Here is a 15,753-nt window from a genome sequence, read left to right on the forward strand (position 1 = left end):
TGAACACACAGCTGCCCTTTGTTTTACCCGCCATATCCACATGTGAATTTGTCACACATTCGCTGCTGATGAAAAAGCGATTAACTCAGAGGGGGGGTTCTGTTCTGCAAAGCTAATTCAGAACGTGGATGGCAGCTCGTCTGTGATTAATATGGCGTGAATGATGGATTGCTGAAAATGTACGGTAGCTTCAGTGAGACTGGCAACATCCTGCTTCTCTTCTTCTTCTTTTTTGAATTGAAACAGCAGTGTTCATTTTAAAGAGGAGACAGTGACAGGAAAGGTGTGCTAACCTGGTGTTCATCCCATTCAGGCCTGCACTGTGTTTGATCATCCACACCAACCTGTACACCAAAGTGTAGTAGTATCACTCTGCCACTTAAATCTATAACAACAACCTAAGTGGAAACAGGTAGTGGAAGTGGAAAATACAAAAAAGCCAGCTAATTATCCTCATTATCTTGGTGTCTCAAATGTGAGTGTGCAGTTGTTTTTATTTATTCATTTGTATGAAAACTCTTCCTGGAATAGCCTCCTCAAGGCTTACTTAAGAAATGTCAAGTGGGATTTATTTCTTTATTTGTCAGTGCAGGTACATGTGTTTTCTCAGAAGGTCACGCCACCGCGCCGACAGGGAAAATTAATAAAAAAAGCCCCGGTTCATAATCGGATTTGTGTTACTGCTCTTGATAAGGCCTCAAATTGTTTAGACTCATATATGAATTGCATGCACAGCCTCACGCCTCCAACACTAGGTGGGTCTCAGAAGTGTCACGGCCAGCCATGAGCCACAGGGTGGCGCTAAGGGACTGGAAAGAAAGCGGCCTCTCTCTGTAACAGCATGTGATAAAGCTTACAAAACACTCTGGAAACACAGTGCTGTGTATTTGCTCTCTTTAATGCAGGCAGGTAAAGCCTTCCCTTTGACTTTCCTTCGCTGCTGCCGGCTCCTGTTGAAAATTGAATACAGCCAATTTCATTATGATCCAGCCGCTTATCGTATTTGGTTAATAGACTTGAGCTTGTTAACTCATTACTGTTCCAAGGTGGCTGGGTGGACGGTGAGGCAGGAGCAGCCACACCTGTGCAGACTGTTGACAGTGGGACGAGGGAGTAATTAATGATTTATTGAAGATTTAATGTGCTGACTTTGAATTAACCTTTGAGATGCTGCAGTAAGTGAACCATAATGTGACCCTGGCTGTGCTCGGGGCCACAGGGCTCCTTGAAGATGTGAGTCAGCTGAACTAATGGCTGTTTAATGGCCACAGGTCAAACCTTGTTTTCTTTGTGTGTGAGATACAGAAACAGAGAACATGCATCTGACACTTTTTGATTTTTTTTTTTTAGTTTACTGTTTTCTTTCTCTCCTCCTGGGGCTCTGTGCTTAAAAGTAGTTTATAATTAAAATCTAAAAGTAAGCAGCGCAGTCTTCCACAGCCCTGCACAGTGTCAGTATTATTATTATGCCTGATGCGTAAAAAAAAAAAGCTTCGGTGGAATACCAACCCTTAACGTGACCATGTGGCAGGGTGCTAATCTTTTCTAATGAGCGGTGTCCGTTAATAGACACCGCGTTAGCTGTGCAGCAAATAGAGAGACGCTTGCTATTCTCTGAATGAAGAGGCTTCGGAGCCGATCAATGGTGATGGAGTGTTAAAGGGCAGCTTCTCCAAGCTGCTGCTGCTGCTGCTGTGTGTCAGATCTGTGTGTTCAGCAACAAGGTGACACGTCCCAAAGGTTACACCTCACTGACCTTTACTGTGTCATCATCCCCACATGGTGGCCGGGATGACCAGTGGCTATTGAAACCATCACATTAACCAAAGGCCACGACCACAGCTTTTGGTTCTGAGGTATAGGAACAGTTACATTTCACACGTTAAACCTATTATTTTTTTTTTAACCACGGACGCTGTGTGACGCCGCCTCACCCCCCAACTATTAACAACAGATATGACCCATAAATGTCATGCCTAGCTTCACTTCACACCTTACCTTTGACAAGGTCAGGCTCTGATAAGCTATTAGAAAGTGCATCTGGTCCTGCAGCAGCCATCTTGACCCCCAGATTCTTTATAGCAGGTCACTGCAGAGAGATGTGTGTGAAGATTCTGCAGATGGTGATATTACAGTACATATGAGCTGTAGCTGTAGTGTTGTTGATGTGCTGCTGTATTTACTGCAGAATGTTCCGGATCAATAAGGCTGAATAGAAACCGTGACGCAGCAGTGTTTTTGTTTTTCATTTATCTTTGTTGTAATAATTGTGTATTGTGTTGCTTTAAAATCTCCCAGGTGAAGCGGATGATCTGCCATAAAGGGGGGTACAGCTGTTTTTATACAGCAACTACCCACACAGTCTATGGCTGTCCAAGCCCAAAAAAAAAAAAACACATCTCCAGAGCCATTAACGTAAATTGCGTTAAAGCAACCGCTACTGCTTTTTCATAAATGCGAAGAGAAATATGAAATCATGCGTGAAATGTGAGAATTGCAATCTGGAGAATTATTGTGGCTCAAATTGAAATGGCGTGGGAGGAGGGGGGGGGGGGGGGGGTGGATACTGAACAAGCAGCCACTTTGACGCGCCTAAAGGTCGATAATTCACTGAGACATCTTGGTTATGATTCGTTGCTTTTTTTTCTGCAGATTAACCCTTGGACGAACGCTGTGTGTGCTGCGCTCAGCAGCTCTGTTTGCCCGCGCTGTACAACCTTGACACTTGGCTGGAAGACGTACGGTACGTTTACAGCACATCGTGTTCTGCTGCTTGTTTCTCTGTTCCCATGTTGAGTTTTAGGTGTTATCTCAAAGTGAATGTGCTGCAGATGAACCGCTGACATCCTCCTGAGCAAACAACCTGTCACAGGGAGGAAAAACACACACTGCCTCACACCCAGGATGGATATTTACCTGCAGGGAAAAAAACTCACCCCGCACACTCTTGAACCCATCAGAATGAAGAAATAAAAACAGTTTGTAGCTGCTTGTTATGACGACGGGGGGAAAAAAATAAAGTGCAGCAGCAATGATGATTGACACCGGCTTATTTAATAATATACAGCGCCATCATGCTGTAGGAGGGAATTTAAATACATACAAAATGATGTTCTTATGACAGTCCGTGCATGGTCTTGAATGGCTTTCCATGGCCACTTGGGGGCAGCGTTAGCAATGTTGTTCTGCTTTTGTCCAAACGAACAGTTCAGCCAATCAGCTTTCAGCCTCTGCATATCATATCATCTTTGTTTTAATGTGCTACAGGACAAAAAAAAAACGCACAATGCATGCGCACACGCTGCCCTACCGCAGCCTGAACAGACTCTGTATATTACGAGGCGCCACCTAGCGGTTTGGAGGACAACAAACAAGCCGGATTAGGCCTGATTGAGCACGGACACACATGTGTGATTTGAAAATAGGTCTGAACTTATCCAGTTTAAAGGCTATCCAGATACACTCTTACTGTAGCTGGATTGACTTTCTCCAGTGTGAACGGGGCCTTATTTAGCCCTCCTGTCCTGGCAAACAATGTAAGTTGATGTTGTCTGGCTCAGACTTACAAAGCTGTCTGGTATGGTGAGCCTCTGATGATTCCCCCGTGGAAATGGGTCTGTTTTCTTCCCCTGAGATGTGAAAAGACTTCCTGAAAACAGAGGCCTTTATCAAATTAGGGATCAGACACAGCAGTTATGGTGTTCTTCAAGAGATAATTGGTCTTACGTATTACATTTCCTTCAGGTTTATCAAAGAGCAGACATAAAAACAGACAGCATTCACACCGTCGGCTGGTAAATCTGCAGACAGGGTTTGTTTAGATTCCATTAGTGAAGCAACCTCATTATGTTTGACTGAGAATCATGCAGCAATAATGGCTTATGGGTTTAGATGCAGGTAAATGACTACCCTCTGGGCTGATCTTTAAATGCAGAGGCCCATTAAAGCAGAATAATTAGCAAATATAAAAAGGATCCTCGTTACACTAAAAAGTGGCCTTTTTAAAATCCCATCCTTGAAGTCACAGGACAGAACTTCTTTCACTTGATTTGACTTTGAGTGATTAAGTGCATCAGGCGTATTGTCAATTTAGATTTTTTTTTTTTCTGGTGCCTGTTGACTGACAGCGCTCTCCGCTGAATCACAAATATCCTCCCTTGTCTTTAAAAATGTCACATATTATTATAAGCGCCAATGAATCAAAGAGGGAAACGATGTCTGCTCTCATTATAGAAGCTGTTTTTTTCATTAAACACCAGCGTTTTCCATTTGCATCCTTTGTTGCCTCTGTGCATATGACTGCTGAAAAACAAGCCCTGAAATGTCAATATGCATTAAAAGCCAGGGGGAAGGTTAGCTTAGCATAAAGACTGAATTAGCATTAAACAGCTAGCATGGTATAACCAAGCAGCAACCTCCAGGGCCAGAAGTGTCAGAACTTGTAGTTCACGCTGCAACCACTGGGGGCTGGCTCCAGAAGCGAGTCATTTCCCATAGACTCCCATATTAAAATGGCCGACTTCACAGCAGAAATGAACATGTTCACAGCCAGGTACAAAAATCCACTCTGGTCTCAAATGATAGGTTCCCTTCTAGTGTCAATTGTATGGGAGGTGAATTTTTTTATAACTCACTCGTTTTAATTATATTCAGACTTATTAAATTACGCATAATTACTGCTTTGAGTGACAGGTGGTTTCTGCATCAAAGTGCGAGTTTGCTGCTTCCGTGATCGCCCGCCCTCCTAAACTCTGCTCAAGCTCCCCCTCTTTGTCCATATTTGGAGTTTTGGTGGACATGAACCTGCCAACATGGCGGCGGGCGGAGCCTCCCACCGAGCCTCAAAACGGCTCTCCAGAAACATACGGGTGACATCACGGAAGCTCTGTCCATAGTTTTTACCGTCAATGGGTATAACACACATTTGGTTATATAATGTAAATAATCAGTAGGTGGCAGTAATGCAGCTGCATGGGACAGATAAAAGGAGAAAGTAGCTTAGCATCAGGGCAGCTACTAGTTCAGTGTGTGGTTGGTTATACTAAGCAATTTCAGGCATGAGACGGCACCAACTTGATATGTGATATAATGTTAAAATATTCATTTGTAGCTTTTAGCACAGTGTTGGATAAATGTCAGCAATATGACAGACAATTCTACTCTTGTGTCAAATATGTTAAAGTAAGGATGTGTTTACTATGTAACATTATCATTTAATTTCTTTTATTTTTTTTCTGTCAGTGGCAATAATTAAACTTAACATTGGTTGCTATCTACAGTATTATCCACGCTGGATACATTTCTGGCTGCTGCTACAGTGTGTAATCCTGGCAGGCGAAATCATCAGAGGACACGCTGGACTCTCACAGCCCACACCGTGTGGCTCACCAGTGTGAGTGGGTGTTTTCACCAAAGCAGACAAAAATCACATTTTAAAGGTAGGGTAGGAGATTTTGAAAACTCAGCCAGAATTTGAAAGTAAACACACGCCCCTTTTCTCTCAGAGCTCACCCCGAAGCCACGCCTCCCAACCAGTCTGTGACTTCAGCCATCATGCACGTACCTCTCTGGTGCGCAGGAAGAGCAGAGCAGGAAGAGAGTGACAACCAGCCAATACTCCGTGCAGGGTCCACCCGGAGGATTGGCTGATGTTTTTAGCGTTTTATAGCTTCCACAGATGATTCATATTCTTCGCTTTAAAGCGAAACTGCCGAACTAATCGGTTGCTATCGGATTGTAAAGAGAAGTTACACTAATTTAACAAAAAGTGCATCAGAATGAAATCTACCCTACCTTTATTGCGCCCAGAAAATCATGAAATGCCGAGCTAAGCTAAGCTTGAAGTTGAATAATATTTGATTAGTTATTTACTTTTAACCACAGTATTAATAGAGTTTAAACAGTTTTTTCACTCCATAGACAACAATGCAGAAAGAAAATATTGTCGTCAGTTCCTGTAAGATTTTCAGATGGTCTGGTTTTATCTATATTTAAAACAGTGATCATTCTGTGAACATGTTTCAGTTGTTTTCTGCTGTAATATTTAGTGATTGGTTTGAGTGTAATATAATGTAGCCAACCAACACTGGTAGAGTTACCATAAGAAGCGCGAGCCAACCTGCGCAGCCATGCTTATGAGTCATTTATGACCCTTTGTGGTTTTCTGCTGTAATAGCACTTTGTGTGTAGTGCTGAGATGAGGACAAACTGTATATTTAGTGTTGGGCCCGGTCTCTCGCAGTGTGATTAATGAGCGAGCAGACAGACAACCAGGGTGCATTCTAATCACCCACAAGGACAAAGAGTGATAGAGAGAGAGGCAGGGGCTGTGAAGAAATGCCTGCTTACTAATGGCCTCAGCAGCCTGCAATCTACAGGATATTTAACAGAATATGTTAATGGGAGCAGTAATGATCATAAAAATGACACTCTCATACATTCACTCAATAATGCGCCCTTGGACAATTCAGGCTATAGCTTTCTTTAAATTAACAGATGGCAAATCATTGAAAGACATTGATTTATACACTTTTATTTTAACCGCCAGTTGTTTTATATTAGCTTAAAAAATTGGAGATTATTCATGTTAAGTCCTTTAGACTTTTTTTGTTGAAGTATTTGTCACATAATAAGACAATCATTTATCCACTGTGCAATTCTTTGCACCAGACATGTGTGCACATACACTGTAGCCTTATGTGTGCTTTTTATCCTCTAGGGGGCAGCACAATAGCCTTGACTAATAAAGAAAAGTGATTTCAAAGTTGTAGTAACACATGTATGTCCATTAGGGGGCAGCACAATGACCCTGACTAATAAAGACAGGTGTTTTCAAAGCTGTAGTAACACATGCATGTCCACTAGGGGGTACTGCAATGACCTAAACAAAAACGTTAGAGCTGAAAGCCCCACTGATCAGAACATTGCTTATGATTATTATCATTATTATTATGTTAGCCAAAACCAATAAGCTAAATGATGCTAGTACAGCAGCTCGCTGTAGCAGCGGTGTGGAAAGCGTGGGCCATTTTGTTTTTTTTTGTCCTGCAGGGGGCAGCAAATAAAGCTGACATCACCTTGTAAAATTGTTAAAGCTATTCGGACACAAAATGTCCACCAGAAAGAACCTTCATATTTTTCACCACTAATCATTCATTTCATTAGGTACCCTACATTCTACATCAGCTTCTCAACATCAGTGTGTCACAGACAGCATCAATCACATTTTAAAAAGCATGAAGCAGCAGAGAGCCAATCTCAGGCGATACACATTTGAACATTTAAAAAAAAAACATCTCCAAATGAACGTGCACATTTGGGAACACAGTAAAAGCCAAAGGCATCTTACTTCCAGTTTCTGCTTCCCTGGCTTCCAACACATTTTGGCTCCAACTGTCAGTCACCATGCAGTGAAGCCGAGCGACAAATCAAACACAAGATGCCTCCATTAGCTGTAATCTGCAGGATAAATGTAAAATACACCAGGAGTGTACAAAATCAAAGCAGGAGTTGGTTCCGTCTTACCAGCTCTGGAGAAATCTCTCTCTCTCTCTCTTTTTTCTTCCTCTGAATGTTTACTTTAAAATATAATTTATGAGGGAAGTCTTGTGAAAACTGTGATGCAAATCAGTGCAAAAGAGCTCCATCAAACTCTATCATGCTGAGACGATAACAGCAAGTTACATATGGCAGCGTGGATGCAAATTCGCAGTCAGTTTGCAATGTTATAAACAAGTCAAATCGAGTTAAAGGCAAACAAATCTATATTTAACTTAAATTTTCAGTTTATTAGAAAAATTTTCTCTCTTTCTGTTTGTAGTATCCACTCTGTTTTCTGTCTGTTTGTTGGATGTATTGCCAAAAGTCACCACAAATTTAGTTGATGTATGTGCTGTCACTTTGTGAATTAACGCTGTGACCTTTTCTTCCTGTCTCCGAAGCAACGTGGACGGAGCTGGTAAGAAAGACGGATACATCCAGGATGAAATCTGTCACAAGAAGAAAGGAAACCGACTCTCCCTTCTTTTGTTGTGTGTCCAAAGTGCAACTATCACACAGAAGTGTAATATACTGTTGCACCAGAAAATTGACTTTAAGTGATCTGCAGGAAAACACGACTAAAAGTGGAAGGAAATGAGTGAGGAGAGAGAGAGAGAGAGAGAAGGGACGATGGGTTTCACAGCGGAGGAGAAATCGACTTCTTTCTTCATTTGTGCTGCTTTTGTCTGAGCTGTTAGACAATAGATCAGGCCGAAATGTGGATTGATTACGCTGTCACTGCTGGTGTTATCCCCTTTTGAATGAATTTAATATTTGATTCAGTTTGTTATTCATGCTCGAGGTTCTTTGCGATGCCATTTGGCTCCACTGTCACTGTCAATTCATCTTGTAGTGTCCTCACTGTCATTAGCTGAATGCAGTACTGAAGAATAAGCTTGTTTTTCTAAGAATGGTGTACATATTTATTCAGCTTTTCTTTTTTTTAATATTAAAATAATATAGGAGTCATTTAGTGCAGTTTTGCTGTGGTGGTATTTTTCCTGGAAACTTTATTGGTCTTTTTTGATGACTTCCTTTTTTTCAGGAACCCTACAAACTGTTGTTGATGTTTTTATTCAAAAACATTAAAATAGAATAGAATAGAAAATGTATTCATCCCAAGCTGGGAAATTTCACAAACATGGGATGTGTACCATTTTATCAGGTTTCTTACTTTTAAGCTGTATAATAATAATATTATTAATAATAATAAGCAGCTAAAAACATTTAAAGACGTTAATCTAAAACAAAAAGTGTAAAATCTGTGATTTACTTCGTTTTCTATTTAGAACAGTGTTATCTGTGATCAGCAAGAACTGTCTTGATGTTGATCTATTAGTCTTGGAACGATTGCTTTTCCTGGAGGCACCGACGGGAGGAGAACGCGCTAATTTCTTCATGTCAGTAGTCTCACGGTCGAGTTTAGGCTTTCTCCCTTTTTCCAGGTAAGCTGTGTATATTTTACATTTTCAGTGGCTGTCATGGTCGTTAAAGATGACTTAGAGTTTCCAGAAAATTATTTAACAACTTTTTGAAGCTGCAATTTGCAAGTGTGTACGTGAACTTAGCTCATTAGCCGCAGCATTGCTGCATGCATTGCTAGCGTGTAACACATTTCTACAGTTATTCTGGTACTTTGTGAAGTTCTGTGACCGTAATGAAAGTCTGCCCAGCTGCAGCTGTGTTTATTTACAAAAAAATAAAAAAAGTAGGCTAATAAATAAATTAAAAAAAACAATAAAGTGTTTATTAGCAAATACAGAGGGATAGAAACATGTTGTGTAGACTGTGGATGAAGCTAAGTGCACATTCTCATTGCCAGTCAACCGTCTTAAGCAATTTCCCCCTGGGATCAATAAAGTATTTCTGATTCTGATTCCTCTAGCAGCTTCAATGAGATTTGCCAGTCTAGCCAGTGAAGCTACTATTACTAAGGTCATCTTTTAGATTAAATTGGCGCATTTAAACATAGAGTAATGTATGTTTTGTCATGTGATTAGAGTTAGAGTACTTAATGCACTGTTAAATATGTGACTGCTGATTTTAACCAATTGAAATAAATAAAAATAAATAAATAAATAAAACTTATAAAAGTTCCACTGAATTTTGCCAAATCTAGTTAGGCCCTGTGCCCTTTAAATGCGGCCTGCTAACCATAACAGAGACCACCTTAAAAAAAAAAAAACATCGATGCTGACCTGACTTTCAGACATTTAGGATGTGTGTAAAGTTATCCTCATTGTACATGTCTGCTCTGCGATCTTCACTCTGTGGAGAGGAGGAGAGGAGAGGACAGAGAAATTAAATGACAGTATAATAATTAAGGTAGATACCTCACTATTAGTAGTTACTAATTTACTCTACTAATCTAATCTACTCAAAAAATGTTGGGAAAAAAATAGTGGCTCAGTATGAGCACGACAGCATAAGCAATTAGCTTAAAGTAAGGCAGTCTAAGCCAAACAGAGCTGCTAATCTGAACCTAATCAGAGCCAGAAAACTTGTTATAACAACAGCAAGCATCAAAGACTTTGTTTTTGTTTGTGAAATTATTAATGTAAATAAAAAGTGAGTTCTTATGTTATCGATGCATACAAATTCAGAATTGACATTCTACTTCTTTCTTTGGGAGGCCTTGACCTCTGGTTTAAAAACTCCATTACCAGAACAGAAAGAAATTAAACAACTAATGATGCAAAACCTGAAAAATGTATCTGTTACTGGACTTGTATTTCCTTTGTCTCCTTTACCGCTGTGCAGCAGTGTGGTATTTCCTCCTCCAGTGATCTTGTCTAAAATGTGCAAATCCGTCAAACTAGCCATACAAGAAACAATCCTTCAAATGCCCGCAACCCAATTTCACTAAATTCTCTTTTATTGCCACAGGAACTGAATGTTGTATTTTATAGCTGGACACAGTTTCCTCTGTAATCTGTCCACAAAGTCCCCCCCCTCCTCCCAACACAACCAGCCAAGCACAGATATTTCCTGCCCCCAGGAGCAGACACAGAGCCACGTCATGACGCGCAGTAGTCGAGGCACCATTGACACAAAAACATTACTAATGTAGAGCTTTACTAGGCCTTGAATAGTTCGATGACTCACACTGATGAAAAAATTCTATCCCAGGTGCTCTGAGTGGAAAGAGGAGACAGTGTATGATTATAAACACTGGTTAGTAGGAATTATTTAGATGACGCGTTTATACAAAAACACTGAAAGAAGAATCCAGTCCTGAAAATGTCCAGTTGATGCACACAGATCAGAGATATGGAGTCTTTACTTTGGGATACATAATGTGTTTTTATCAGTTCATGCTATGGGCTACTTGCCATGCAGGTACTGATCTTAGTCATTTTTTTTCTTTCTAGTGGATTTCCACACCGAGCTGCAGGGACGTGGATATGTAAAGCCCAGAGGACTTGGATGTGTGAGCATGCTGTGCTAGTCTCTTGGCACCTGAATTCCTTGGCATGAGCATATGTACGTTGGAACGAATGCTGGTTCCTGCCTGCTGAGAGGTGAACTGCATACTGGGACGGCTCAGGGGCCAAGACTCTGCCAGATCACGTATCCACAGCAGCAGCAGCAGCGGCGGCGGCGGTGAAGGTAAAAGGTAGGGGTGCTGTCTCTTTAGATGACCTCCATTTGCCAGCGTGCGGCGCACAGGTGCCAGTTGTCGTCATGGTATCCGGCGGGAAACTTTCCCAGTCAGTTAACAGCCGGAGGGGAGGAACCGTTCAACAACATGAGCTGCAACGAACGGCCGAGGAGTAGCTGTGAACCATCCACCAAAACACACTGTATCAAGCGGCTTAAACAAGATATGACACATGCCTCATTCCCTTATGCCAGCCCATGACAAGTGATCAGGCGAACTCATAACTCATGCTGCTCTGGGGTGGCTGATGCACACATTTAAATACATCTCCATATACAGTCGCTGATTCTTTATTTCAGCATTTAGAGCCATGATCGCTTTGTTTGTCACAGTCTACCTTAACCTTTGCTGATGTGAAGAAACGCATTTGTACGCTGGCGCCATCATGTTGGGCTTGGGAAATAAACATAGACAATTTCACCAAAAGTGTTTGGGGATGCATGAGCCGTGACCTGGAATTTCAAATGCGATCCTATAAACTGCAATTCATATTTGATGGGGTAATAGAACATGAATTTTTCACTCAGCAGAGAGAGAGAGAGAGAGAGAGTGAGAGAGGGGGGGGGGGGGAGATCTGTGTGGTTTGTCATCGTTTCACTCTACATTTCACATTTGGATTGGAAAGCTTTATAGAGCCCAAATATCCAGGTACACACACACACAATAGTTTTATAAGCATGCTCTGGCACGTTCCACATTGTGGAAACCATTCTCAACTTCCTTGCAGAGATTTGAATGCAGCTCTCATTTCTGTAGAAGCTAGAAGGCAGTTAGCTCAGCCTGGAAATTGCTGGGGACATTTTCACATGTACTTATATTTTAAGCTGCTATATTGCTTCCAGTGTTGAAGCCAAACTCCACATTTTTCATGAGTGTCTCAAATCCTAGCCAAATGCTTGTTCCAAAAATATATAGCTTTTATTGTGAAATATTTACATACATATTTATTATAAGCAGTGCTTTATCCATATAATTGAAGATCAGTTTGCAGTCCCATGTTATTGTCTTTATGAATCACAGGGTTACGATACACACTATGTGGCCGCACGCAGTCCAGCAACAATTTGTTGCTGTTAGGTGAAAGAAATGAGCACAGCTAACTGTGAAAAACAAAGAATGTTCAGACAAGAGCTGCTAACATGGAATGGCTTTGACTTTAATTTTCACTAATAAGTTAGAAAAGAACAACAGAAAAGCTGTCCTGGATGTTAGTCTTCTTGTTTCCATCTGCAGAAATGAGATGTATTAGTAAACATTTCAAACTGTTTCTTTAATTTCACAGCTGTGGCTATAATCCTGTTTCGGTTATACTTTGGCTGACAATAGTTTACCTCCGTATGCTGCATTTATAAAAAGTACAGGTTACTGAGGACACAGGATTTATTTTCAGATACATGTCATGAAAAGGAAATAGCCAGAGATGGTCTTCTGTGAGGAAGCTGTGCCGAAGTGATTTCATAAAAGGAAATATTTATACCCAGGCTGCTTATCACCCTGCAAATGTCGAGAAGTATTAATATGTAACATCTTGCGGGGGCTCTCCAGGACACTCACCATGGCTCCAAAGAAGGAGAGAGCCCGCTGTTATCGAGGCCTGGCAGTGGGACTCTGTGATGGTATCAGCCATGCCGGCTGGATTCCATTAGGCACCGCCTACATCTGTGTCTACCGAACATATTGGCTCACACTGCAGTATAACGCGGTCATGACACATGAGCCATCCTCTAGCCAGGAAGCCATATCGGCACATGTATAGTTAGTATACTGCAGACCTGAAGCTGCACTGCAGAGATTATGTGACTGCTGTCTCTCTCTCATATAAATCATGCTTTGGTCAAAGCAGCAGTTAAGATGACAGATATTCTTCAGAGCTTTATTTTTTTCCTTTTTTTAACGCCCAAACTACTTTCCCAAGAGCCCAAATTTCTCAGCACTAATAGGATGAGTCATTTTCTTCCTCTGCGTTTGCATACACAGAGCTGCTGATTTAAGCAGCAGATTTGCATTGCAGAGACAGTAATAGAAAAATTCAAAAAACAGAACAAGGGGATAATGAGACAGCAGATAAAGGATAACTAATGAGAGGCAGTTCGCTGTTAAACGCAGTGGTCCTCAGAGGTCAGAGACAAGACTCTGACGATGCTAAGCTGTGCATCTGCATCGAGCTGTTGGTATAATGAGCCCCACACTTACAAAGTCATTGACAATTAAATAAAAATCAATGGGTTTATATTCATTTTAGTCACCTATGGCAGTACAGCTGACCCAAAGCAGTTACGTGGATTTATTAAAATTACAATAGGACTTAGCATAAAGACTTAAGGGGAGGAAACAGCTTGCAGACTTAACAAAAAGTTAACAAAACACACACAAATCTGACTTTAAAATCTGCTCTGGAATACATTTTATTTATCCTATTTATTTTAAAATGGTAAGTTTGCTAAAAATTAAAATAGCTTAGCATAATGGTAAAAAACCTAATTAACATGTTTTTTTTAGCTGTTGTACAGAGTGACCAAGCTGTTGATAACAATCAAACTAGCAAAAGCAAAATGTGCCATTCCTGTTGTTGTACTAACAAGTAGCTCCATCAATGTGAACCTTTCTATAACCTTCGAACAGATCCAGCTAAGCAAGCTGTTTCCCATCTGTCTTATGCTCAGTGTTGGAAAGATACTTTAAGTATTCAGTTACAGAATTCAGATTACATGTCTTAAAATGTAATTTGTAATGTATTCTATTACATTACTCAATCAGAGTCACATCAATGATATTCTGTTTAGAGAAACAGAAACAGAACGTAATGACGTCAAAGTAGTACTGCTGTCAAACGATTAAAATTGTAAAATTGTGTGTGTCACCACTGACTGTTTGTCACCACCAAATCAACAGTGTACCTGTTAGCGTCACACCTGCAAGTACATTTGTAACTCGGTGTATGAGGTGTATTGACCCTTTAAAGGTGTGTTAACAGGGCTGGGCTGGTTGGATGATAATCTGTTAAATATCACAGACAAGAATGAAACCAAGTAATTTTGAGACAGAAATAACTGCTCAGGCACTTTATAGAGGCCCTAATCACTTTTTTGGCAGGTGGAAATGTAGTTTATGAGTTTCACTATGCAGCTGTAAGGCTTCGTGCACGCTCCCGCTACGGAAATGAGTTTTTGGCAGATGATCAATTTCATGAATGAGGAGCATTATAGGTGCGCAACTCTTCACTCTCATTTCATCCTCATCTTCAGACTCTGAACCCCATCAGTCCGGCTGCACTGTCCTCTCTGTCGCCCGCAGCGTGCAGCTTTCTATCCAGTTTGCTGACATGGCCCAAAAACGTTAGCTTTGATCAAATATATTGTATTGACGGTAAGAGCTCTCACTCCAATGACTATTCGCCATCATACACATCTGCTGTTACACAATCTTTGTTGCAACAAACACAATGATTTTTATGTGACTTGTTGAGTGAATGTGAAAGTACCGCCGTGTAATCCACTGATTTCAACAATGTAACTGTATTCCAATTACCATGACTGTAACTATAAAACATACAGTTACTCATATTTTGCATTCTAATTACGTAACGCCGGTACATGTAATCCGCAACACTGCTTATGCTAGGCTATTGTTAGCACTTGCATGCAAATATACACAAGAATAGAATGCTATACAAGGCTATGGGCTAAGACACAGACATTTTAGCACTTGCAGCTTTTAAGCTACATGCCTTGACATTAACATTCTGCTGAACACTAATGTTGACACCTTATTCAGGCTGCATGTACAAGAATCACAGTACAATGAAGAATAAGATACTGAAATCTTTGCACTCTTTATTAAGAAACGTTTTAAAACCGCAAGTGTTGTAGTGGACAAATAATTTGTAGCGCTGCAGTAATTTTACTGCTGTAGAGCAGAGCTTTGCAGTGTGTCATCACTTGAACAGCTCCTGCCTCTCTCTCTCTCTCTCTCCCTCGCTCTCTTAAAGTCTGCTTTGTTTTGAATGTGGGTGTTCATTCATTTTCTTCTGTGGCAGCTTACAGGCTCAGGCTTGAGTTCACAGTTCTCCCATAGCTCAGACAAACACATTGTGTAGCCTGTTAGGATTATCTACAGAGGCAACAAGCTTTGGAGACACTGCCAAACAAAATCCTAATTACGCAGAATGCAGTTTGCTCTTCTAGCAATGTGGTGTCTCTGAAATGTTCCTACATGGGCGACCGGGCTTTGTGTGAAGTGCTCTCTGATAACAGATTCTTCGGGGTCATTAGCTGTTTTTTAAATTCAATCAGTAAAATAGATAAGAATAATATCAAATACAAATCTACAGTAAACAGACAGAAACGCTGCCTCAGATACAATAAAATGGACACGGCCATCTTATTTGTGTAGAGCTCCATGCTGCACTGAGGGCTAGTGGTTTAGAGCAGGTGGTTCTGTTTGTTCGCTCTGCGGACCAGCTGGAAAAATCTGGTCAAATCTGGCAGATAATACGATGGAAGCACTGGGTATGGGCACATAGTGTGTTTACTTGTATGACTGGATAAGGCAAA

This window comes from Parambassis ranga, chromosome 20 (assembly GCF_900634625.1).
Source record: "Parambassis ranga chromosome 20, fParRan2.1, whole genome shotgun sequence".
NCBI lineage: Eukaryota > Metazoa > Chordata > Actinopteri > Ambassidae > Parambassis > Parambassis ranga.